General features: G+C 40.7%; 1 protein-coding gene across 3 annotated transcripts in view; it reads left to right on the top strand.

The window, feature by feature from the left end:
* Positions 1 to 27,358, top strand: part of MAPRE2 (microtubule associated protein RP/EB family member 2) — a 159,409-nt gene that overhangs the window by 29,132 nt on the left and 102,919 nt on the right. Inside the window, exon 1 of one of the 3 annotated variants that reach the window (XM_073898351.1) lies at positions 13,343 to 13,398. The exons of the other annotated variants lie outside the window; for them this stretch is intronic. The gene's annotated coding sequence lies outside the window, so the exon portion shown is untranslated. Of the gene's footprint in view, positions 1 to 13,342; positions 13,399 to 27,358 lie in introns of those variants that run through there. 3 annotated transcript variants of the gene reach the window in all.

Genomic DNA, 27,358 nt, shown 5'->3' with positions numbered 1-27,358 from the left:
AAAAAAAAAAAAAAAAAAAGCTTAGCATCTAATGGAATTTACTGCTTTAAAAACAAAAAAAGCCTGCTAAGTTAGGATAGCTTGTCTAGCAGAGGACACATAGGGGTAGGAATGAAGCCAGGGTCATCTTTTGTAGATGGAGCTTTTTCATGGCTCTTCACAGTCTTGCTCTTTGGTTGTCCTTTCAGAATCTGTGGGAGATCTGTTTCTGTAAGTTTGAAGGTTATTCTATTTGGCTGACCAACATTCCAATTAAAACTGGCCTGTATTTACAGCTCCCCCTCCCCTGCCCCAAATGATATATTCATTGAGCAGGTACAGAGCCAGGCCTGGAATCAGTAAGACTTACATCCTAGCCCTGACCCCCTGATGACTAAAGCAAATCACCAAGAATTCTAGAGTTTCATTTGTATGTTGTTTTTCAAATCGCTGGAAGGAACCTCAATCTAATACAACTGACCCATTGTAAAGATGAACGTTGTTGGGTGAGGAGAGTTGCGTGACTAGCCAACCGCCAGCTGTTCGGTAAACAAGCCGTGGCACCAGACCCTGGCCTCGGACTCCCTTCCTGCTTGGTCTGTGCTCAGTGCTGTAATTTGCCCTGTAATAAGAACTAAAAAGAGAATTTAACCTACACATTTTTGTGTGTGTGCATGTAGAAGTAACATGTATTTTTACCCAGCTCACACCACCACAAACTTCAAATTTTAATTTTAAATTTAAAAAGTTCAATAGTAATGAATAGATTAGTAGTAGAAAGAGAGGGGAAATGACAAACAAATTCCTACATCTGCCATTTTCCTCCTTTGGGATCTGGGCAAATAACTTGGCCACGCTAAGTTTTTACGTGTTGAGTTTGTTGTAAGAATAACTGGAGGTAACATAAGTGTTGGCTACATCATGGGCACTCAGCAAGTGTTTTTCTTTCTCCTACTCTCCTAGAGCTACAGGTTCTTTACAAGGTTCCTTTCGTTAAGGAGGTTACCCTATAAAACTCCTAGGAATTAAATGATGGAATGAGAATACATTTATAAAAGTATCTGGTATAGAACCTAATATTCTCATTTCTGAATTTCACTTAACAATGCTTAAGTAGCATGTTAGAGGTTTTTGTTCATGGGTCTTTATCCTTCAGGAGCTTATTTCATATGGTCTATGGATGTGTTGGTAAGACTTAGGAATTTTCTGCTATTTACTCAAAAATATGTCAAATACAGAGATGACTCAAGAAAATACAGCTAAATATTAATAATTTAAAAATCTTCCTGGTGAGTATGAGTGTATGTTAAGCTATTTTACAGGTTTTTTTCTACTTATCTGGATGTTTGAAATGCCTTAGGCCAACTTTTAAAAACCCCGTATTAAATATTAGGGCTCGACCATGGCCCCATCACCGTGCAAGGGGCAGATGGTACCTTTTGGGCAAGAAAGTCGGGGTGTCCACCCTGATGGAGCTAGGGCCCACTGTAGCGAACACTCATGGGATGGGTAGTCCTGGCTAAGCACCATGGTGGGAGAGGTACAGGATGCCACGGGAGGCCCTAGCAGTGAGAGCAAAGCCACCACGGGTGCAGGGAGGGCAGACGAGGCTTCCGAGAGGCAGGGATCTCTCCTCTAAGACCTGATGGAAAAGGAGGAGCCAGCAGATGTTGAGAAGGGGACTGGAGAAAAGGGAGGGCTGTTGAGGCGGAAAGAGCAGCAGCTTCTTCAAAGATCTGGAAAGGAAATAAGAGAAGCATCTAGCATATTGGCCAAATTGGAAGTGACTCAGTAACGAGCTGCAGCATCCAGGGAGGCGTGAAAGACAGGACTGGAGAGACAGAGGAGGAAGGGCCTTGGCAGGCCAGTGAAGGCCTTTGGGTCGTAGTCTGAAAGTGCTGGTTGGAGTGCTGTAAGTGGAGATGTGAAACCTCCAGTTTCATGGTTTAAAATGGTTCTCCTGGCAGCTGTGTGGACAGTGGTGGGGAGGGGATGAGAAGAGAAGAGAAGAGAAAGGAAAGATGCTGAGCGTCTGTCCGAGGTGGTGATAGCTGGGGTAGGGAGGTGGGTGGACTTGAACGCCAGTTGGAAGGTGGGACAGACAGGACTGGGTAAGGGAAAGGTCAGGGGTTAACTCACTGGCCATGTGCATGGAGTGCTGGCTCTGTGGTAGGCACCACTGTCGTGCTGAGAAGAAAAATAAGGTAAGCTCTAGGGAGTACAGAGTGAGGCGTTGCTGTTCTGTGTAGAGGAGATGCATGAAGAGGGGTCTTGGCAGGAGCACAGACGGACCCTCAGGGACCCCCATCTGGGATGCCACAGTGAGAAATAATCACCTGGCACCGTGGAATTGAGTGGGCTCCCTGGAGGTTGAGTGGCAGTGTTGTGGTTGCCAGAGGAAGATGCCGCATGGCTGGTGTGTGTGGGGGGGGGGTGATGGTATTGCTTGCTGAGGCAGGAACCCCAGGGTAACAGAACATTGCAAGAACATGGTGAGAACCCAAAGCGTCATATTGAATGTCTTGAGTTCAGGGTGCCTGTGATCTCTAAAAGGATGGATGTGGGGATTTGGGATCTGAACCCCAAAAGAGAAAATAAACCACAAATACAACCTTGGGAGTCACTAGCATGTAAGCAATTAGCCGCGAGTATAGGTAAAGAGTAGAACCTTAAAGATCACCAATATTTAAGAGGTGGATTAAAGAAAAGAATACACCCATTTTCACAGCAGCAATATTGACAATAGCCAGAAGCAACCCAAGTACCCATCAACAGATGAAGGGATAAGCAAAACATGGTATATACCTACACTGTTAGGTATATACCATATATGAAATACTCTTGTGCCTTAACAAAAATCCAGGTACATGCTACAGCATGGATGAAACTTGAAGACCTCATGTTAAAGGAAATGTCAGTCACAGAAAGCAGTACTGTATGGTTCCACTTATGAGGTACCTAGAATAAAATTCATGAAAGGAGAAAGTAGGATGGTGGTTTGCAGGGGCTGGGGAGAGGGAGATCTGGTGAGTTCTCAGTGGATATAGAGTTTTAGTTTCGTAAGATGAAAACCATTCTGGAGATGGGTGCTGATGCTGTTTGTACAGCAACGTCAATGTTAATACCACTGAGCTGTATGTTTAAATGGTGAAAATGGTAAAGTGTATGTTCTGTGTGTTTATACAATGAGAGAGACTCATGATTAGCCAAATACACAGGAGAAAGACCACTTGCGTATGCTGTCACGGAAGCCTAAGGCAAAAGCGTTTCAAGAATGAGCAAAGGGTTGATAAGTCCAAATGCTCAGCAAAGTTTAAGTAAGATGATGACTAAAAAGTGCCTGTTGATTTTCAGCAATGAAGAGGTAGTTGGTGATCTTGGTGAAGTTAATTTCAATGGCCTGGTCAAACTGGAATCCAAACTGGAGGCCAGGGCAAGTGGAGAGGGTAGGTTTAGTTAAGCCTTAAGATATTTGACCATAGAGAAGAGGAGAGAAAGAGGAACCTGTGGGGAAGAAGGACTTGCACAGTTCAATGACGCTGGGAAGGAGTCAAGCGAAGGGGCATGAAAGGTCGGCTAGAAAGTGACAGAGCAAGGCTTCAAAAAGGCAGGAGGCAACTGACCAGGATCCACCTCCTCGTGGCAGCAAGCAAGAAGGAGTAAGATGGCTACCTTGTAGGCAAATGTATGGGTTTGGGGGCAGGAAACTTAAATTCTTGTCTAATGGCTTCAATACCCTCTGAAGTCAGAGGCAAGACCATCTGCTGAGGGAGGGGAAGGTGGAAGGGTCAGAGATCTAAAGAAACAAAGGGTATTAAGATGTCTGATGTATGAAGAATGACCGAGTGCTGACTAGGGAAGCAGAGGGATGATCTGGAAGCACTGACACCCACTTGGGTTGGGGGCGGGCAGAGGCTGGATTTATAGTTGTGCTGATCTTCTAGGTAGGGCCCCTTGTCCCCCGGCATGGCTCAGCAAGGAGTCCAAATGAGGCACATGCACCTGAGCAGATGAAAACTTCCTAAAGAGCTCCTTCTTGGGAGAAACCTGAAAATTGATCACGAGGACAATACATTTAAAATGGGCTAATGCTTTGTTGGAAAGTTTGTAGGTGCCAAATGAGTGGCTGCGAATGTTTGGTTTAGGACTTGTTTGCGATTACTGTGAGGATGGTAACTCGTGAGGGCCCCCTGTCGACAAAGTAGATTATTAGGGACCAGACTTAATGAAAGACTGATGGTTGAATTCAAAGGGAAACTGAGCAGTTTGAGTAGTTTGGTGTCTTCTCTCCTTCCATTCACAAACTTGGATTGCCAGCTACTCTTTTGCATAGAAATAAAACTGCTAGTTGCTTAACAAACCTTTAATGTTGTATATCTCAATAGGAGATTTCTGCTTTTTTTTTTTTTTTTTAAATCCTAGTATAGTTAACCATACAGTGTTAGATTAGTTTCGGGTGTACAATATAGTGATTCAGCAATTCTCTTTGCAACAATATGGATGGATCTAGAGAGATTTCAGCCTTTTTGCATAGAGTACCAGGATTTGGTTAAGTAATACTCATTTTGCCAGCAAAATGTCACTAAGTTTTCTCTGAGGTTGACCTACCTTATCACTTTACAAGTGGGCTGTGGTATGTGGAAAAGAATGCTATTGATGTCCCCTAGGCCGGTGCCCGGAATGCTTGTGTATATTGAGGCCCCTAATCAAGTGTTTCTTCTACCCCCGTCACCATCGGAGTTTGTTTTTCCAGTCTGAGAGATGAAAAATAATGAATGTGATGGGCATCAACCCTAGGGTACTTCTTATTCCCACTGATACCCTCAGAACTTTAGAGCAGATTTCTAAATGTCCTGCAATAATAATGTTCTGTATCTATGCCACCTAATTTGATAGCCATTAGCCATGTACCCCTTGAGTGTTTGAAATGGGACTATGAGCGGTTCCTATGCATTTTAAGTCTTTAATCTTAATGTGAGCAGCCACATGGGGCCAGTGGCTACGGTATTGGGCAGCCAGCTCCAGAAGCCAGATTAGATAGAACTGAAATTTTAAATACAGCTTACAAATAGAGCCAACCCAGGAAACTCCTCTGGTCTTTGATGTCCAAACAAGTCTGGCCTGGCCTCATTCTGCCATCAAGTTGGTTACAGCCTAGGGATTCTGGTCTGTGTGAGGGTGAATACAGGGGAGGGAGTAAGATCTGAAAGCCGCCTACAGCCAAGGTGGATTCACTCTCAGTTTACCTAAACAGTCTCTAACACCTGAATACCAGAGTCCTGTCGACAGAGAAGAAAAAGATAGGGAGAGAACAAACTTTCCTTCATGACTACAGTGCATAAGTACTCTAAGAGCAACTTCACATAGGATGTCTTACGCGAAATTGGTTTGTCTTTATTATGTCCTATGTGAAATTTGTTTATGCTTGTTATAAATGCGTTTGAGAGCTCACAAACTTGTTCAGGGCCCCTAGTTAGTAAGTAGTAGAGGCAAGATTAGTACCCAAGCAGGTGTGAATCCATAGCTATTTCCACAAGTAGTACTCACAGCTAGATACCAGTGTTGGGAACTACCAGAGAAGCAGAAAACCTTCAGGGTAGGATTGGAGGTGAAATAGAGGTTATAGGAGGCAAATGACAGATTCTCTGTGTATCTGTTTAATTCTGATTATCTCAGAAGTTGTACCTGTATTCCTCCTCTGCCTGCTTGCCTGCCCTCCTCACCCTCCCACCGTTTCAGTTATGTTGATCATAGGTTACCCGTTCGTGGAAATACAATTCCTAGTGTCATGGAAGATGTGCAATCGATCATTTGAATTAAAATGACTCAAGAAACAGAGTTATACATACCATCATCTTAGTTACCATCTAGGCAAAAGTCAAACTACTTGGTAATTATGTATACTTCTGATGTGTCTCATGAGAAGTATAGTAGATGAATCTAACGTCTCCCAGAGTTCTGGTGCTGCCTGCCTTTCTTCTCAAATGTCTTAACCTCTGATGTTCTACTTCTGTAGTATTTCCAAATTTTCCATTATTTAAAATAATGGTAGAAATCATGAAAAGCAAATCGCCTATAAGTCTACCCTAGCAATTTATTTTTCTTTTCCTTCTCATTCATATAATTTCACATAGTTGGAACAATACCTTGTGCCTACGTCAGTGTACTGCTTTTTCATTTCATTTTGTGTCACAAGTTTTCCATGCTGCCACACATATTCATGATTATAGTGTTAAGGTCTCTAAAACACTATAAAATTGACATCCTCTTATTATTCCAACCTGCTGTTGTTTGACTTACAGAGTCTGTTTCAAAGCGAAGTTTGGTAGGTTTTAAACTTACAGATCTTAACTGGTTAAATACCCCTGACTGGAAGTCTCCTACCTGTGTGTTCCCACATTCCCTGAGAATAATTATTATACTATAGAATTCCAGAGTGGGTATTACCTTGGATTTTAAGTTTTTTCACATGTAATTTTTCCAAAACATGATATTCTAAAGAAAAGTAGATAATACATTCTATTTTAATTATCATTCCCATCTCAGACATTAGGCACTTAATTTATGCTGCTTGAATTCTGCATAATTTATAAAAGCGCTTTGACATGAGGTTGCTCAGCGGCTTGTACTGTGGATGACAGATTTTCAGCCTTGCTTACCTCAGATATCATTCTGCTTAAGATGCACGCACTGACGTGTTTGCCTCTGTTCTAAAGTTAGTCCTGTTTCAATCTTCAAAAAGCAATTCAAATGCATCACAGATTATCAGGTTAACATCAAACTACGTTAGGGAACATGAAACATGAACAGTAAAGGTCAAGATAAGTCTCAATGCCTCCCTAGAGAACTAAATTCTAGGTCATGAGGATTTTTTATTTTCCAATACTTTATACTCTTGCTTTGCAATATGGTGTTAGTCCTTTACTGGACCACTATATTTCAAAATGCTGATGTGTTCTGTTACGAATTTTCAAGGCAATGACTAGGCTACATAATATCTACTTGGTAGAGTTTCTCTCATGGGATTCTTGTGCTTCCAACTTTATTTTTGCTCTTGGGGAGTGATACATTTCAGACTTGTGTGAGGTAATGCCACTCACACAACATTGCTTTGGCTTACAAGCTGGACTGAACCATAAGCACCCTTTTCCAGTGCCCGGCTTAGAGAAAAACTTAGCAAAAAATAAGAATTGAGTGCTTGGAATGTTGTGTAAGGATGTTATTGCCTCTAACCAGGAAAACCATTCTTTTAGAAAGGTGTCTTGAGATAAGATTATCTTATCACTCCTGCCTCCTGCTCAAAACAAAATTTAAGAAATTGCCTAACTCAGGCACACCATTAAATTTGTTTCTTTTGTTTCTTTCTTTAAAATTATTTAAATTCCAGTTCACACAGTGTAATACTAGTTTCTGGTGTACACCCAGTGCTCATCACAACAAGTACCCTCCTTAATCCCCCTCACCTATTTTGCCCATCCTCCAGCCCCTCCCCCCTTCTGGTAACCTTCAGTTCTCTATAGTTAAGAGTCTGTTTCTTGGTTTGCCTCGTCCCCCCCCCCATAATCATTTGTTTTGTTCTTTAAATTCCACATATGAGTGAAACCATATGGTATTTGACTTATTTTGTTCCATATAATACTTTCTAGCTCCATCCATGTCATTGCAAACGGCAAGATTTCATTTTTATGGCTGAATAATATTCCATTGTGTATATATCACATCATCTTTATCCATCAGTCAGTGGACATTGGGCTCTTTCCATAATTTGGCTATTGTAGATAATGCTGCTATAAACATCGAGGTGCATGTATCCCTTCAGTATTTTTGTATTCTTTGGGTAAGTACCTAGTGGTACAATTGCTGGATCATAGGGTAATTTAATTTTTAACTTTTTGAGGAACTTCCATCCTGTTTTCCAAAGTAGCTACACCAGCTTGCATTCCCACCAGCAGTGAAAGAAGGTTCCCCTTTCTCCACATTCTTGCCAACATCTGTTCTTCGTGTTGTTGATTTCAGCCATTCTGACAGGTGTGAGGTGATACCTCATTGTAGTTTTGATTTGCATTTCCCTGATGATCATTGATGTTGAGCATCTTTTCATGTGTCTGTTAGCCATCTGTATGCCGTCTTTGGTAAAATGTCTATTCGTGTCTTCTGCCCAAAGCTGCATCTCATCAAAACTTCAATATTTTATTGTATGGGAAGACATCGAAACATGAAGCATTTGCTTTTCAATGTAATTCCATTTAAGTAAAGTTATTTTGGATTTCAGGGTAAAAATGGTAAAGAATTCTGGTCGAAAAAAGTGACATTACTGACACAAAGAACAATTCACTTGGATGGAACTCAATAAATGGTTTTAAGTATTACAAAATTTTGGTTGTCCTGGGATTGTCATAAAAGCTTCAGAAGAGGTGGACTTTGAGCTGAGCCTACTTTTGTAAAATATGGATTAAGGAGGAGGAAAAAGGCCATCCCAGTTACCAGTCACAAGGTATAAGGAACACCATAAACCATTTCAAGGAGGGTAGGAGGGGATGACAGATTCTTTAACGTGATTACTGGAGGATTAAGGGAGAAAGATAAACTAGGATCAAATAGTTCTGAGTCCCAAATACCAGGTAAGTTGTCTAAGCTTTGTATTTAAACTTTGGATTTTAGAGAGTGGGAAATACTGTACACAATGCAAATAATCTAGAAACATTGAATTCTTTTTTAAAGATTTTGTTTGTCAGAGAGAGCATGAGAGAGAGAGGGGCAGGGAGGCAGGGAAAGTGGCAGGCAGAGGGAGAAGCAGGCTCCCAGTTGAGCAGGGAGCCCAATGCGGGACTCAATCCCAGGACCCTGGGATCTCGACCCAAGCCAAGGTAGATGCTTAACCTACTGAGCCACCCAGGTGTTCCTAGAAACATTGAATTCTAAGATGGTAGTCTAAAAACCTAGTTTTGCTTCCCTTCTCTCCAGATCATCAATTGAAATAATTTAAAAAGAAAAAAATTATGGCAATTCTGGAAACAGTAAGGATCAGAAATTGACAAACTTCTAGAACCTGGAAAGGAGATAGGATTATATTGCTAACTAAAAAAAAAAATTTAAGACAAAAATATGGAAAAAGAACAGTTGAAATAATTCAAAGAATTATTGTAATCCAGATGAAATAATTCTGAGAATAGAAGAAAACAAAAAATTTATCCTTTGAATGAAAAGTACTGCATTCATCAAACTCCACTACCCATTTGCTTTAAAAAAAAAAAAAAAAAGGTTGCTATGGATAAGATGAGATTAGAAAACATGAGTTCTTGCAAATTAAAAATCAAGGGAAAGACTTTGAATGTTGACACAGTATTCCAGAGCATAAACCAAAAAAAAAAAAAAAAAACAAAAAAAAAACTGAGAGATCTGAAAGGATGATCTAGAAGTTCCAACATAGTTTGAGTCTTTAAAGGAAAAAACAAATTGGAAAGAAAGGCCTAAAAATTCAGATTAAAAGAGGCCAACCCTTTACCCATCTTGGTGAAATTTCAGCATACAGAACGACTTAGAGCTTCTGGGGTGGAAAGTTAGATGATGAGAAGATTACCAACACGAGTGATCACCTGAATGGCATAAACTTTGGTACACAGTGTTGGAAGCTGGGAGACCATAGAACCAGGCTTTCAAAGCTTGGAGGGAATGGATTTTAGAACTATAATTCTGCACACAGCCCAACTATCAATAAAGTATGAGAGCAAGTAGACATTTTCTGACCTGAAGCCTTGAAAACGTTACCCCTCTTCTTAAACAACTTGAAGATACAGCCTAGGAAAAGAGGAGAGGAAAAAGATAAATGTTAATATAACATCCAAAAATCATGGAACTACTAGAGGAGTCCAAATATAAGAAACACCAAGATGCCAACAATAATAGCAAAGCAATTGGCCTAAATTAGTGGGTTCCATGAGGAAGGTCTTGCAGAAAAAAGTCAGATTCTACTATAAATTTAGAGTTCAAATCTGAGTGTTCTTTATCATACAATGATAGTTATAGGTTTCTTCTCTTGGAAAAAATAGTTAAAATCTCTAGGAAAACTATGTAGATACAGATAGGTCAAATACATAAAGTAAGATTCAACTTTAAAATGAGGCATGCTTCTGAACAATTAATGGCCTGTGGAAAGATAATCCATTTGACCTTGATGGTTTTGTAAGAATATTCTTCTGATTGCAAGATGTAATGAGATTATATTTCTTTCTCTATGAAAGGTGACACCACTTGATTTTTGGAAAGAAGAAATGACCTGATCATAAGTGCCATTTACCACACTTCAAGCTTAGAAGCAATCTACAGTCAAAACAAGGAAGCCTTAAATACAGTCACAGAACATAATGTAAATATTAAGAATAAAGGAGACCTACTGGTAGAGTCATGCAAATTAAAAGCAGAAAAGTTTGCAGAGAGACCTAAAATGGAGAGTCGATAGGTCATGCTCCTTGGAATGAGTCAAGAAATAGGATTTTAAGAACGTAGCTTAAAGTCGTAATGGTAACCACGGGAATAATTCAAAATATTACCAATAATTGAAAGAGACGAGAAGCAACAGAAGTGTTGAATTTCTTTCAGAGTAGAAAATACTATGTTGATACATTAAGAATAGAACATACCTGAATTTTTAGAACTACAATTGTAACTCCAGAAGAATTAAAAACAGAAGTAGTTCAAAAAGATTAGTTACTTAAAATGGGACTGGGGGTAAGGGAAAGTAGTAAGAGATGTTTGCTTTCAATATGAGGCATTCTGTATGTCCTCAAATTCTTCTGCGTGTTCCACAAATTACAAATAGTCCCCTATGTTAAGAGGATTGAAAAGACAGCACAGATGGACTCTTGGAAGTTTTCACATTTGCCTGTAGCTCAGGTGACATGATTATGGAAACAAAAATTGAAAGGCAATTGGAGAAGAATGGGTAGGATTTGATGGTTGGTAAATAATTGAACAGGATGGGGGTTTTTTTGTTTGTTTTTTGTTTTTAAGGGAATAAAGCAAAGATGTATAATATTTTCAGACTCCTTGATAAGAGTAGTCTGAACTGAAGCTATGGACAAAATGACACCCAGGATGATATACTTGTTACACTTCCTGATGCTTTGCTGTTCCTTATCCAGTAGTAGTATTTCTCTAGGCTGGCCAAGAGATGAAAATGTGGCCATATTATTAAGTGATACTTGTCATACGGTCAACTATTTGTCATAATGGGATAACCCCAATTTTTTTTTATTTAATCATAAGTGTCAAATACATCACACTACAGAACCACAGTGGACCACAGGAAAGAATAAGCCAAATAGCACTTGTTTGGTCAAAACTTTCAGATCAACAAAGAATCGGATGCTTCAGGTTAACAGTGGATACTGGCTCTATCCTGTCTTGACAGTGATCGGATTTGTGGCTGGAGGGGAAGAGGCCAGGTTTTACCGCTTTAGAAGCTCTCAAAACTCCAGGGCTCTGAATATTTGAGTTTTCAGTGAGCTGCTAATCCTGCTCTGCTACCCTGAGCCGGGATTTTAGCAACTTCTGGGCTTGATCGTATTTACTTTATCCTATTTACGACAAGTTTTTTTAAACACCTAAGTCGAAGCTGGGAAGACTAGAGTTCTTTTCCAAACCCTTTGGTAAACTATGCACTCTGCAGGTCCTCCTCGTTCACAGTCTGACACCCTTCCTCACTCACGGGTTATCTGTTGCAATTATTTGCTGAAGGCCTTCCGACTAAAATGCCACCTTTTTCCAACTGCAAAAGAACAAAGCATTTTACACAAATCTATTTCAATTCCTAGAACTGTATAACTTTTCTTTAGGACTGGAAACAATCTCAAGATGAATAAAATTTCTCAAGATCTTTGGAACAGAATCCAAAAGTTCACTGAGCTTCCATTTCCCATTTTGCAGAGACGGATAATTATGTGTAAAATCACACAGAAAACTTGGCTCTCACATTTGCCTGACTGATATTCAAGGGGAAATCAAAAAAGATCTTTTTAGTAAATGTAATACTTCGGATGGCCACATCTCCCCTTGCTGGAGGGCCTTGTGTTTTGCCAGGTAAAAATCAGTGTGAAAAAGCTCTGAAAGGTCAAACAGATTGTTTTGGTTTTGGTTTGTGGTTGGGTTCTTGCCTTCCATGTTGTGAATGGCTAAAGCGATAGATTTAGAAGAGGGAAGTAAATTATTTTTTTGCTTGGAGGGAGGGGATTGGAGAAAATAAAATCTGGAAAGTAGTCCGGGTTAACTATACATCCTAGAATCGCCTAATTAGGAAACAACCCCCCCCCCCCAAGAGGTTCTTCAGTCATCTTAGCCAAATCAAGCTGCTCATCTTGACCAGCATTAGCAAAGCCACGTTGCTTTTCTCGACGTGAATGTGTCCTTTATATAGTATTTGCGCAAGGCATGACCTAAGCGTGGATTTGCAAATGTTTCATAACTGCTGTGAAGTTTATTGGCTCAGCTCCACAGAGCTATGTCCAATCTTCAGGAACTCTTCTCAAGTAATGTGAATGTGGGAGGAGACCACTTGTGGGAGGATTTACTTTACCCAGAGTCGAGTGTTTTGCATGCAGAATGCGAGACTGCCGCTTAGCAGGTTGTGTCCCAATGTAAGTGACCAGTCAGAGAAACGTTTCTTGGACTTGTCATCCAGCCTCAGAGCTTCCCCTCTGCATAGCTTTGAACATAGGAAATAGCAACACTATGCTTCCTTATTTCTTCCAAGCAAGAATTGCCTATGAATTGTTTTTTTAAAGATTTTATTTATTTATTTGCGAGAGAGAGAGCGCATGAGAGGGGGGAGGGTCAGAGGGAGAAGCAGACTCCCCGCTGAGCAGGGAGCCTGATGTGGGACTCGATCCCGGGACTCCAGGATCATGACCTGAGCCGAAGGCAGACGCTCAACCAACTGAGCCACCCAGGCGCCCCTGCCTGTGAATTTTTTAAGCCAATATTTTAATTTGCTGAAAACAGGGATTCTGACCTTCATGATGTAATCTGATTAGTCAGTGCTGTTGTGAAGATGAGATGGTAGATAAATGTTCCTGGCTTTTCTCCTCGTCCTGAATGTTCTGGATGGAGAGGGACTCTAAAGAGAGGACAACTCAGATACTGTTACATTTACATCATAATTCATTTGACCTGAGTTGCTGCCCTCCTCTTCCTCGCTTTATCGTGAGGCAAGCTGAAGTTATGTTCAAATGGTAGCTGAGAGGTCTAGCAGTCCCACTGAACCTAGCCCAGTGCAATAATCAGAGGGAAGAATCTATCTCTACAAGAGCGTATGTGAAGGATTCAAAACAAATATTTACAGGCTCTTCTCTCTGCTTATTCCACACAAGGAAGTCTTTTCTCATGCTGATACCAGGAGGCAGAACTAGCATGCCAGGTTAAGAGGTAACCAAATTAAATCCCACCCTTCCTATATATGGTGAGGGATAGGTTTCTCAGGGTAGTTAAATTGTATTGGGGCACTTCAGTATCCAAAGTAAAACTTTGAATGTTTATCCTGAAAGTGAGAGGAAACCAGTGAAGACCTTTGAAAAAGAAGGGACAAAAGATAGCTCTTGGGGTGATAGGTCAGAAGCCTTGAGAAATAAGTATATAAGGAAGCGAGGAAACCTCTCAAGAGTCTCATAATCTAGGCATGAAGTAGTAGGTGGGCAGTGGGATGTGAGGAGTGGCAGAAGAAAAGGGAGGGAACTGTGTGTCTCATGGTTCATGTCTCACTGTGAAATGAACAGATAGGGTGACCAAATCAGACGGGGTGGGGGTGGGGCAAAGATGCTGAGGCGTCACAGCTGAGTGCTGGATATGGGTCCAGTTCAAGCAGGAGAGGTGACAAGGGGTGGGGAGCCAAGTAAAGGAGAAGCTTCCTCATTAAATGCACTGTGCATCATGCAAAGCAAGGGCGCCAGCCTAATTTCTGCTTCTGCCTCTGGTCTGCTTATTCAGTAAGTGAGGGAGTGTGGTGATGACTAGACACCACACCACATTTTTACAAGGTGCTTCTGGAAATCTGAATGGAGATCTGATTTTTCGAGTTGTACTCACGGCAACTTTCCCTCAGGGAAACGTGCTTGGTTCAGCAGACAATGTCTATTTTCTGCTGATGTTTCTATCACTACCACTTGGGGCCAGGTATGTTCTCCCTCTCCAGAAATATTTGGCCTCTGCAGAAAGTCCATATCCTACTAAGGCATTCACTGACATCTGCCCCCTCTTGTTCCTGTGTTGTGGGTTGGAAAGCTCTGTGTGGCTTTGCCCCTCCCTGAGGGTTCCAGACACAAGGCAAAAGACAGGTTCCCTCTACTTGCAAATCCCCAAATTGACTTGAGTCATGCCTGGGACTAGGAGAGAGGGCAGGATCCCTTCTCAGGGACACTCACCAGCCTCCTACCTCAACAGTCTCCAACTAGTAATGTGGTCTTGTGATTTATAGCATGAACTTTAAGTTCTGAATCATTCGAGGATCTTAAGCCTTTGATACTTGAAAATCAGACTTTTGAGGCTCACAAATTTTTCTTCAGGTTTTTCTCCATGCCATGGGCATTAAAGTGTATTTTGAAACTCAGTACTTGAGCACTGCCCCCCCCCCACCACACACACACTTTAAATTCTTTTAACAACGCTGTGTGGAAGAAATGGGGAGTTAAGGAGGTAGAACAGGGTGAGTGTGGCAGAATGTATTTTTCATAAATGGCTGCCACAATAGCTCCCCCCACCACGTTTCTCTTATAGTGTGATATTGACATTCCTCCCATTTATGATTCTGTTGGAGTCAATATCCCTTCTTGAATCTGGGTTCCCTTGACCAGCAAAGTATGAAAGAAGTTAAGCTTTGGGACTTCCAAGAGTAGATTCTGAAACCCCATGCTCTTTTGCCTGTTCTTTAGGGATGATCATGCTTGGAATCCAGCCACCATGCTGTGAGGGAGCCCAAGCCATGGGGAGAGGTGTTTGTAGGTGTTCTACCAGAGCCCCAGCTGAGGTCCCAACCAAAAAGGCAATATCGACCACCAGTTGTGAGGCTGAGGAAGCCATTAAGATGACTTCGGTGGTCAGCCATCCTAATTACAAATGCACAAGAGATCATAACTGACAACCACCTAGTGTGTCTGGTCAGCTTGGAGAATAAAAGATAATAAAATGACTGTTGTTTTAACCCCCTAAGTCATTCCTTACACAGCAATAGAGAACCAACAGGGTGTTGGTGTTATCTATATTACTGCATAACAGATGATGCCCAAACTCATAAACTTAACACAACAATTTTGTTATAGCTCAAGGTTTTGTGGATCGGGAATTCAGGAAGGTCTTGGCTAGGCAACTTATCCCTGACCCACATAGTGGGTCACCATTAGCTGTGGTGGCTGGGGCCAGAGGATGCTTCTTCAGTCATGGTCCTTGGAACTCTGTGGATTCCCCACCCCTCCCTATCACTCCTCCTCCTTCCCTCCTCCCCATGATCTCTTCCTCTGGGGCCTCTCCACATGGCTTGTACTTCCCACAGCACGGTGATAGAGGGGAGTTGAACTTGTTATAGGGCAGCTGGCTTCCAAGAGACAAGGCAAAAGCTGCTAGTCATTGCAAAGTCTAGGCTAGGAACTAGTTGGCATCATTTTAATGCCAATAAAATCTGTTGCTCAAAATCTATTCCTCAAAGCTGCCACAGGGCCTGCCTCCATTCAAGGGGAGGAGAAATAGATCAAACCTCTGAAGGGAAAAGGGTAAACAATTATGGTCTCAGTAGATAAAGCAAAAACTAGCTTTAGATCTCAAAGCGTTACCTTGTGAATCTTAGTATACCCCATTTTATGGATGAAGCTGAGGCTAAGAGAAGTAATTTGCCAAGTTTACTAACTTTTAAGGACCGGCATCTGGATTCAAATTTGAGTCTATTAATCCAAACTATGACCTCTTTCTACCTCTCCTTGCAAAATACAGTAAATATACAGTTTATACTATATTTTCTTTTTTAAAATTGAGATATAATTGACATATAACATTGTACTAGTTTTGGGTGTACAACACAGTATTTGTATATATTGGAAATGATCACAATAAGTCTAGTTCGTATCTATCACCATAGTTACAACTGGTTTTTTTTTTCTTTTTGAAAATGAGAACTTTTAAGGTCTACGCCCTCAACTTCAAATGTACAATACAATATTACTACTGTCACCATGTTGTACATTACATCCTCAGCTGGAACTTTGTACCTTTGGGCTCCCTTCACACATTTCACCTACCTCCCAGTGCTCTCTGTATCTCGGATTTGTGGTTGGTTGGCTTTTTTAGATTCCACAGACAAGTAAGATCATATGGTATTTGTCTTTCTCTGTCTGACTTACTTTGCTTTGTATAATGCCCTCAAGGTCCGTCCACATTGTCCCAAATGGCAATATATCTCAGTTTTTTATGGCTGAATAATATTCCACTTTGGGGGGTAGAATATACCATGTTTTCTTTATCCATTCACCTGTCTGGACATTATAGGTTGCTTCCATGCCTTAGCCATTGTAAACAATGCTGCTATGAATATAGGGGTGCTGATATTTATTCAGTTAGTGTTTTCATTTTCTTCCCATAAACACACACAGAAGTAGAATCGCTGGATTATAGAGTAGTTCTATTTTTCACGTTTTGAGGAAACTCCATACTGTTTTCCAGATTGGCTCTACTGATCTACATTCTCACCAATAGTGGACAAGGATTCCCTTTGCTCCACATCCTTGCCAACACTTATTTCTCATCTCCTTGATACCAGCCATTCTAACAGGTGTGAGGTGATTCCTCATCATGGTTTTGATTTGCATTTCCTTCATAATTAGTGATGCTGAGCACCTTTACAGGTACCTGTTGGCCATTTTTATGTCATTTTTGGAAAAATGTCTCTTTAATTCCTCTCCATTTTTTAAATCAGATTATTTTTTGCTGTTTAGTTATATGAGTTCTTTATATTTTTTGGATATTAACCCCTTATTTTATATATAAATATATATTTTATATATAACCCTGTATTTATATGACTTGCAAATATTTTCTCCTATTTATGGGTTGCCTTTTCATTTTGTTGATGGTTTCCTTTTGCTATACAGGAGGTTTTTAGTTTGATGTAGTCCCACTTCTTTGTTTTTGCTTTTGTTGCCTTTGCTTTGTTGTCAAATCCAACAAATAATTGCCAGACTGACATCAAGGAGCTTAACCACTGTGTTTCCTTCAGGAGTTTTAAGGTTTTATGTCTTATGTTTAAGTGTGCAATCTATTATGCATTTTTCTGTATGGTATAAGGTAGGGGTCCAGTTTCATTCTAATGTATGTAGCTATCCAGTTTTCCCAACACCATTTATTGAAGAGACTGTCCTTTCCCCCATTGTATATTCTTGCCTCATTTGTCATAAATTAATCTTACAGGGGAGCCTGGGTGGCTCAGTTGGTTGAGTGGCCTACTCTTGATTTAGGCTCGGGTCATGATCTTGGGGTTGTGGGATGGAGCCCCACATGGGGCTCTGTGCTAGGCAGGAAGTCAGCTCGAGTTTCTTTCCCTCTGCCTCTGTGCCCCCTTCACGCCTCCCCCACCATGCACACTCTCTAAAATAAGTGAATCTTTTAAAAAACCTATATACATATAGGTTTATTTCTGGGCTCTCTTATTCGTTCCATTGATCTGTGTCTGTTTTTGTGCCAGCACCATACTGTTTCGATTAGTACTATTTTATAATACAGTTTGACCTCAGGAAGTGTGATGTCTCCAGCTTTGTCCTTGAGATTGCTTTTTCCATTCTGGGTCTTTGTGATTCCATACAAATCTTAGGATTTGTTTGTTTTTATTTATGCCATTGAAGCTTTGATTAGGGATTTCATCACATCTGTAGATTGCTTTGGATAGTATGAACATTTTAACAATATTATCCGTGAGCATGGGGTACCTATTTGTGTCTTCAATTTCTTTCATCAGGGTCTTAAGAGTTTTCAGTGTATATAGTCTTTCACCTCCTTGGTTAAATTTACTCCTAGGTAGGGCGCCTGGGTGGCTCAGATGGTTAAGCATCTGCCTTCGGCTCAGGTCATGATCCCAGGACTCTGGGATCGAGTCCCACATCGGGCTCCCTGCTCCTTGGGAGCCTGCTTCTCCCTCTGCTTCTCTCTCTCTCTGTCCCTCTTTCTCTCATGAATAAATAAATAAAATCTTTAAAAAAAAAAAATTTACTCCTAGGTATTTTATTCTTTGTGATGCCATTTAAACGATATTGTTAATTTCTCTTATAGTTCATCAGTGTATAGAAATGCAACCAGCTCTGTATATTAATTTTTTACCCTGCAACTTTACTGAATTCATGTATTCTAAGGTTTTTCATGGAGTCTTCAGGGGTTTTCTGTGTAACATGTCATCTGCAAATAGTGACAATTTTACTTCTTTCTGATTTGGATGCATTTATTTCTGCCCCATAATTTATACTGTATTTTCTCAATTCTAAAGTGATGTCTTCAGTAAGGAGGGTATTATCTCTGCCCCCGCCCCCAGCACACAGGGACACACACACACACACACACACACACACACACACACACACACTACAGCTTTAAATTTTTTTTTTTTAATGCTAGGGAAATATCCTAAATAGCTTGATCATAGGCCTAACTCAACCAATCTTTAGGGTCAAGAAGATGGAATATTATAATTGGCAAACTCTACTAGAATCATAAGGTTTGAAGGAATAGTTCCCAGAAGGATGGGAAGACAAGACTAATAAAAACTCACTAGCCATGCCATTGCTTCTTGTTTATAATGATCCCATTGCATCCTTGAAGGCTGATAGGATTCTCCCCTGCCTCTGAAGACTGGACTTAGGGGTTTGGGGGAGGGTATGAGAGGCAGGCGGTGTAGGAGAGCTAGTCCCAAGAATTGACTGTAGTTCTATCAGCTATTAACTCATTGTGACTTTCCATATGTTGTTGAGACTAAGATCCTTTTGTATTTCCTAAGAATCTGATAACTTCATAGAGAAATTAAATGGAAGCTAGTTGAAGGTGACCCTTTGTCTTCATGTGCTATACTCTGTAGTTGGACCCTTCATGTTCATGTTCTGGAGATGTTCAGTAAATGTGAATTGAGGACGTGACGGTACTTGGCCTTATAAGCTCTTGAAAAAACAAAGTATAGGCTCTAATTAAACCATTTCTGATAGAAACAGTCTCTGTGATTTCCAGTTGCATTTTTTTTTTTAATGAACTAGCTTCTTTAATTTTCTTCTTAAAAATTTTATTTGGATGAGGTCAGAAATTGGGGAATTTCTCTTCCATTACTCACACTGCTTCCCAGCTGCTGGCCTCATGTTCTCCACTGTAGAGGAGACATCAGTGAGCCACAGTTCTGCTGCCGTGTACACCAGACTTGACAGAGAAGCCCCAGGCTCCGGAAGACCCACCCTCCCAGTGTCCCTGGTTGCCATTGGTAGCCTGAGTTCTGGGCAGCTCTGAAACTCTGAAGGCCACTGATATCTGTTCGAACTACTATCTCTTCACCACCCATGTACCCTGGCTCCTGGCTTCACATTTATATTAGTGAGTCCCTTGACTCAAGTTTGAACTTTTTAATATCAAAGTCAGAAATAAAACCAAATGGGTTAGTTGACTTTGGGGAGCCCTAAGGAAATCCTCTCTTGAAAGCTTCTGAGCCTTCTGGAAGATTATTTGTTAATGGTACCTACAGTCTCTTCATTTCTCTTGCCACCCAGTTGAGCCCAAGATGCCTTTTGTCCTACCCAGTCAGTTCAACAAGATGTACTCGGTTTAAACATGGAAATAAAAGAGGGGAAGGAAATTAAGGAATTTCATGAACTTGGGCTCAGATACATTTCCGTAAGAGCACTCAAATAGGCATGTCTGTAGCTGGATGGTTGAATTACAACAGTCTTGGCATAGTGAAAATGAAAGCAGATTTAACTTTGGAAACAAGTACCAAAAAAAAAAAACAAAAAACGCCTGTAGTCTTCTTTCCCCTCCATAAGACATCAAAGAAATGGGCATTGATAGTTGAGGTTTGTTCAGGGAAAAAAGTTAATTACTATCAATAAGGGTAAGAAAATTATTTTTCTCTATTAATCATATATACTACTAACCTGGTATCTCCTCCTCCCACCCCACCCCCGTCTTTTCCTTACCCATATCCTTCCACTTCTTCCAATCCCTTAGTCCCATGGGTAGTGCTCTTCTGTACAGCTTTACCTCCCTACCCTCTGGACCGAATTAATTGCCTTCAGGGCAGCCGTCTACGTCCCTTGCCTCCACATCCTTCTGATGTTTGATGTCTCATCCCTGCTATTCCCAAACCTTAGATTCTGCATTCTTACACTCAGGTTTTAGAAGGCAGGTTGTTGTTAGTGAATAAGAATGACGACTGACGCCTGGCAGGTATGTTCCTGCCCAGCTTTGCCACTTCCTGGCTGGTGATCAGGCTAAGTTATTTTTAACTAGTTACCTCCTCTGACAAGGGAGATTTAAAATCGCTCCTTATAAGTTTCTGAGGACTAAAATACCTGCACAATTAAAGCATAACACTTGGCCCATCAAAAAGGATTGAATAAATGTTAGGTGTTGCTATTGCTATTGTTGTCATTGCTAAAATTCCATGTCTCTGTCAGCAGATGCTGCTAACACTTCTACAAATAAGTGGTTTCTAACTTTGGTTTTAAGTCAAACTCTTTACAGTGGCCATTCAGAGCCCTGTACATTCTGGTCCCTCTGTTACCTCTCTGAACTCCTCTCTTACTACTCCTCTATCCCGTGACATACACATTCACTCAGGTGTAAGTTCCATGAGGGCCGGGAATCTCGTCTGTTTTGTCAATTTCTGTATTTCCAGTGCTTAGAATTGTTCCTGGCACATAGTAGGTGGTCTATAAATATTTATTGAATGATTGAGCACTGATACAAGTATCGCTACCTTGGTGAAGCTTTTCCTGTTTCCCCAGGCATGGTTACTCTATTTTCTATATTTCTGTGATACTTAATACATTCTCCAATTAACATTTATAACATTGTATTTTTATGGAAAACATATTTAAGGCTCTTAAATTCAGCCAGCTGGTATAATTCAAAAGCACATTTTTATTTAATAGACTCACATTGCACAGGTTTGATTGAATGATTACAGAAATCATAATGCTCTGAGTGTTTTTAAATTACATTCCCATCATGTTCTATGAATTATTCCACAAAATTAAGTCCAAGCTTGAGAAAATCCAAGGAAAAGCAAATTAGAAAACTCCAGCACACAGAGACATCTTAGGCAGTGGCATGTTCTGTGTCTTGACATTACAGAAACCTTGCTATTTTACTAGCAGATAGGGAGGACACTTGCAAAATTCTGCGTGAACATATCAGCATAGCTATAAAAATATGGCTGATAAGTAATCTACAATCTCAAAAGTGAGTCATGGATGAGCACACCTTTTAGGTTGGCCTTGAAGGGGGCTTCATGTGGGGGGAAATCCACCAATTTTAAGTAAAATGCTATTACTAAAAACCAGGAGGCATCTACATACCCTAAAATTCTCATCAGATCTAAAGAAAGAACTAATAAAATATGCTAGCCTTGGGGTTAAAAGCAGTGAACAAGACAAGAACCAAGCCCAAATGCATTTCTATGCCATCCTTGCAATGTCAGGGCCAGCACCACTGGCTGGTTAATTGTGTATTTATTCCACTGCTATCATTTTGGATGTGGAACATATTTTAAGCCCTTGATTGATAACCTGTCCCTGTCATTCTCTACTGGAAAATGTCCTGGAACATACACATGGGAGAAATTACTTGTCCCAGGGCAGCGATGTGACTGCTAAGTGGAATTCTGTCTGCAATCACAGGTGATAACAATCTAAGGAAGCCCCCCCCATCTAAAGTGCTGTGACAGCTGTGAATGCCTTTGACAGCAGCTATTATCAACTTCAGTGAACACGTTTTCACCTGGAAAGGCATTTGTGATGAGTAGGGGCTTCTGGGTTAGAATCAAGATGAACATCCATTCCTGGGTAATGATTTCATATCTTCTCTGCTATCGTCTCTTGGATTTCTCAAATCCAAGATGATACAAAATCTCTGTCCACATGTGGGAGCCACAGAGAGACAGTGACTTTGGTGGTGCTCACTGGCTGAAGTCTCCAGAGAAACGTGATTGTGTCATAGCCTAGGAACTCTGAAAATTAAAATCTGTGTTGGTGCCCAGTTCTATCTTCCTTGAGTGGACCTGTGTTTTGAGACATCTGATGGTTTCCCTTTTTTGCTTATTGTTCTTATGGCTCTGTGTCCTCCGGGTCTGCCTTAGTGATCCTGCTCTCTAAGCATGCATTTTAAATATTTGTTTTAGCAATGGGGGGGGTCGTGGCCCCACTAGAATGGGACCTCAGAAGAAGGGTCCATTCATCTGGTGCCTAACAGGTACTCATTAATGAACATATTGAAGGGATATTGCTGGGAACTTTTTTTTTTTTTTAGTGCAAATACTTATTGATTCTAGTTAGTTTCCAATACCATGTATGAATCTTCGTTTAATATCTCCTCCTTCTTTGAAGATCTTGGATTAGTCAGAATGAGTGATTTTGCAGAGTATTACAGTTCTCCCTACTTGAATATTTATTTTCTTCAGACTTCTTAAGACAACCTCTTAAAAAATATCTTTGAGAACACCTCACCAAATCCAGGAAACCCTCCTCTGCCCTTACAGGATTCAAACTTTGTGACATTTGGCCTGAGAGACTGCTCTCTAAAACTTGTTTCTCTCTTGGGGAGAGTGAAACCATTCCCTCTTTGATTTGCCCCACGAGGCAAAAATCCTCCTCAGTCTTCCTTTGCAGGCTTATCTTGTATCCTTGGGCTTCTAAAGAGTTCCATGCCAAGCCTTCTCTTCCTCTCTGAGGGCACCAACATCCACCGCTTCAGTTATTACCTATGAGATAATTTCCTCCAAATCCAATGTATCTCCAAGTCAAAAATACCAAATAAACTCAAGGACCCATATATTCCCTTAGTCAACAAGTATTTAATGAACACCTGCTATGTGTGAAGCCCAGTAACCGCTCATTCTCACCATTCAGATGTCCTAGAACTACTTCTCTATGTCCAAACACATTGAGAATCTTTCTTCCAGAAGGGCAATTCAATCTGGATTTCCTAGCTTGATAAATGATACCATTATCCACTTGGTCACCCAAGCCATAAACTTGGGATTCATCTGGAATGTCTTTCTCCTTCACTACCCCCCCATAACCTCCATCAGTGATGGTGCCCACATCCAGTTAGTCAAAAAATTCTAAGCATTAGATCCTCTGAAGAGCTCAGATCTGCCTTCTTCTACAGCCCCTTGGCCACTGTTTGAATTTAGGCCTTCATCACTGGCTCATTTTAGTCTTCTCTGATACAGTCTTCACACTACTAGCATCAGACCTTTGTGATGTGCAAATTTCACCATTAATTTCTCTCCCTAAAGCACTTCATGGTTTTTTTTTTTTTTATATTTCATTTATTTTTTTTTTGACAGCGAGAGAGAGAACACAAGCAGGAGGAGTGGGAGAGGGAGAAGCAGGCTTCCCACGGAGCAGGGAGCCTGATGCGGGGCTCGATCTCAGGACCCTTGGATCATGACCTGAGCCAAAGGCAGACGTTTAAGGACTGAGGCACCCAGGCGTCCCACACTTCATGGTTCTGAAACACCTTCAGAATTAGGGTCAAGCTCCTTAGCTGGGCCATGGCACTGTTCTGTACCTGGTCCTTGCCCTATCTCCTGTGTAACCTGCTCTTGGTCCATAGTAACAAATTGCTGTTTCCCAGAGACCTCACATCCTTTGCTATCTCTGTACCTAAGTATATCTGCTTGAGAAATCCTTTATCTTCCCCCTACACTACCATTTCTATTTTAAATGCCACACAGCCGGATGGATGAGCATCAGAACTTTGGGGCCAAGAAAACCTGATGTCTAATACTGAACAAGTTGCTTTTCTTCTTTTTGCCTCAATTTTGTCATTAGGGTTCTTGTGAGAATCAAATTAGGTATTTATTGAATAACTGAATGAATTATGTATTCATTTAGTGCCTACTGGCTGCCAGGCTCCATTCTAGGAGCTGCAGAGATAGCAGTGAACAAAACAGTTGGAGCTCCTACCCTAAAGGATCTTATATTCTGTCTTGCACACACGGAGTGAACAAAAAAGGTTATAATTATTACTCATTAGGCTTAGGTGGTACTTCCTCAGGGGAACTTTTCAGACCCACTTCCTAATTTCCTTTCTGAATTAGGTGCTCATCTTCTGTAGGCCTGTATCACCCAATATGGTGCTATTATTACAGCATTATTGTTGTATCATAACTGCTGGTATTTTTATCTTGCTCACTACAACCCTATGAGTTCCTCGAGGACCGAGCCTGGGACTTCTTTTCTTATCGTACCAGTTTCTAATACACAAGAGTATGCCTTACATGTTGTTTTAAAATAACATTTACTACTACAGAGCATTTGTCTTATGCCGGACACTATGTTAACTGCCTTAAATATATTCTATAAATTAATCTCCACAGCAACCGTATGAAACCAATACCATTACACCTACTTTCTAGGTGAGGAAAATGAAGAAACCAGATCTTGAAGGTGCAAAGCAACTTGCTAAGGTCACACAGCCGGCGTGTAGTGAAACCAAGCAGGGGACCCCGGTCTGCCTGGCTCCAGAGCCCCAATTTTAATCATGATGCTTGATGAGAGGAGCCATTTCTCCATAGGGCAGTTGGAGATGTATGGTCTGCATATAATTTCTTTTAGAAACACCTATGTACATAAGACAAAACCTTAATCCAGAGTCAGATGTTCGTAGATGCTTTAGCATAGTTATTTTTTCTATAATTGATCTATGTGACTGTCCTCACACTGTCCTGAGAGGTGGGGAAACAAATGGTTTTAAACTTGCCAATTCTTAGAATTATAGCCTCTTGCAATTTCGACTGTCTTTGAATAGCTCCAATTCTTGGGTGATTGTTCAATTTTTTAGACATCCTTCCCTCTCCCTAACCCTTCTGCCTAGCCATACCAAGCCACTGATTTTAGTCTTTATGGTGCTGGGGCTTACCTTGCCCAATTGGGGAGGGAGGTGGTGGGAAGAGACTCCTTGAGGTGGTTATTTCTCAGAGTCTCAAATGGGGCCAAAGTAAGGCCCTAAGGCTGAGAACAAAGCCAAACTTCTCTAATATCTCTCTTTGGAGACCTGCTTTTTCCACCTTTCATCTCCTTCCCACACTCAATCGGATTTGGAAGGAGTAGACTCTTTCCTCCACCTTCCTGCCTTTTCTGCACTTTCCCTGTGTCCTGCATCCTCCTTCCCAAAGTGAAATTTGCCCTCTCCTTTTCCCTAGGGCTAAACAGGAGAATGGTTGCCAGCCTACTTGATGTATGGGGAAAAGAATGAAAACACATCTGTTTAGCATTTTCAAATTATTACCCCGGTTACCCCAGTGTCTCAGAGGGTAATCACCGGTCTCTGGAGCTCTCTGGGTCCCTTGATAGTAACGTGACTCACAGCAGTCTTAGAGGAAGATTTACAGGGACTCTTAGATACCTCTTTCACCTGACTCACTACCCCTCCCCTCAACCCAAATTCTTGGCCATAGTCCTCTCCTTCATGAGCAGCGTAGAAACAGTGGGAGTATTATCTCCACAAAATAAGTTGATATAGCCAATGAGCTATACATTCAAATTCTGACAAATTTAGTCCCCATGATAACACCAGTTATGTTATATATATTACTTAAGTATAAGATCATGGAGAAGTAAGCGGTACTAAAGAACCCAAAATGAGAGGATGTACTCTGAAAACAAATACTTGATTTGTAGACTGCGCTTTTTATCTTCAGACTATCCCCAGAGAAAGGGGAAGCTTTTGTGAAAGGGAACAAATTAGTAAGGAAATTGACAACCATGGAGGTCAGTAACAGAAATAGTAAGAGGAACTGTAGGTCTTCATAGTGATAACTACACTCTCAAGCCTCTTTAGTTCAGTGTGCAGTTTATCTTTTACTTATATTTATCTCTGTATCTTGCAAGTCTTAGGTCCAAAGTAGATCTTTACCGTATGAGGGGGGAAAAAATCTCATGTAAGCTGAGATACGGATAAAAAAAATCAACTTGTATACTGTAAGTCCACTGGAAAGGCAGAAAAATAAAATTATTAAGATGCCTAAAAAAAGAACATAAAATAGGAAAAAGAAAAAGGCCCCCTTGTTTGAGATTATCATTACCATTTGGGTTGTGAACTATTTGATTCTAATTCTAGAAGCTTGATGCCAGAAATAACTTATTACCAGGGAGATAGGCTGGAGAATTGTCAGGATGACAGGGTTGCTTTTTTGTTTTTTGTTTTTTGAATATCTATACCACAAAATGATAAAGCTGATAAACCACACAGTAAAGTGAAGGGATGAGCCATATAGCCTTGTACTTTCTGCTACATATATGAACGCTGTCCTTTATACCCCAGTTCTTCCTTTCTCACCCCACAAAAGGTCAGAGGCCACTTTTGATAAGCAGAGAATGCTTTAAACTCTCTTCTCTCTGGAGGAAAGTAATGGATGCATCTGGGGTCTGTTGAGAGTTTATAATCTAATCCATCGACTTTGCCTGGTACTAGCAATTCTGTTCACAGCTCTTTTCACAGTGGTCATGTTGAGAGTGTACATAAAGTACTTGATTCTTGATCTATATTTATGAGCTCACATTAAATATAGATCAGTACTGTCCAATCACATTGAAAACGTGTCATTTTGATGTTCCAGTTCACCACTTCCTAGCTCTGTGACTTTGAGCAAGTTACTTAATCTCACCACTTTACTCATTTTAAAACAGGGATGATGCTAACCGTACCTGTCTCATGGCCAGTGTATTTGAAAACTACACTGCAGTGATACAGAACAGCTAGAATGTTGAGAGCTTCCAAATACTGAATTGAGTGTTGACTCGTTTAATTCAAATGAAAATAAAATAAACAAGGAGTTAATTATCTGTATCAAGAGGCAGTTTAAGAATTTGAATTGGGGAGCCTTGGGTAACCATCATGTTCTAAAATGGTGGCTATTTAAAAAAAAAAAAACCCTTTGAGGATTCTTTTCTGCAGAAAAATCTCTTCATTTGCAATCTTTAATCTTCACATTATTAAAGTAAAGGCTGCATTGATTAGAAGGAAATATAGCTTCCTCTTAGGTTTTCAGGTTTGGGGCTACTTTTGGGGAGGAGGTTGGATATCTGAACCCCCTTAGTCTGGTACATTTTCTGGAGCAGGCCACCAGATCTTTGTATATCTTTTTGCGACCAGACTG

The sequence above is a fragment of the Callorhinus ursinus genome, unplaced genomic scaffold (genome assembly GCF_003265705.2).
Source record: "Callorhinus ursinus isolate GAN/ISIS: 27379988/994484 unplaced genomic scaffold, GSC_fseal_2.0 scaffold11, whole genome shotgun sequence".
Classification (NCBI taxonomy): Eukaryota; Metazoa; Chordata; class Mammalia; order Carnivora; family Otariidae; genus Callorhinus; species Callorhinus ursinus.
The sequence above is the reverse complement of the archived record's forward strand: the minus strand, read 5'-3'. Positions and strand labels throughout refer to the sequence as shown.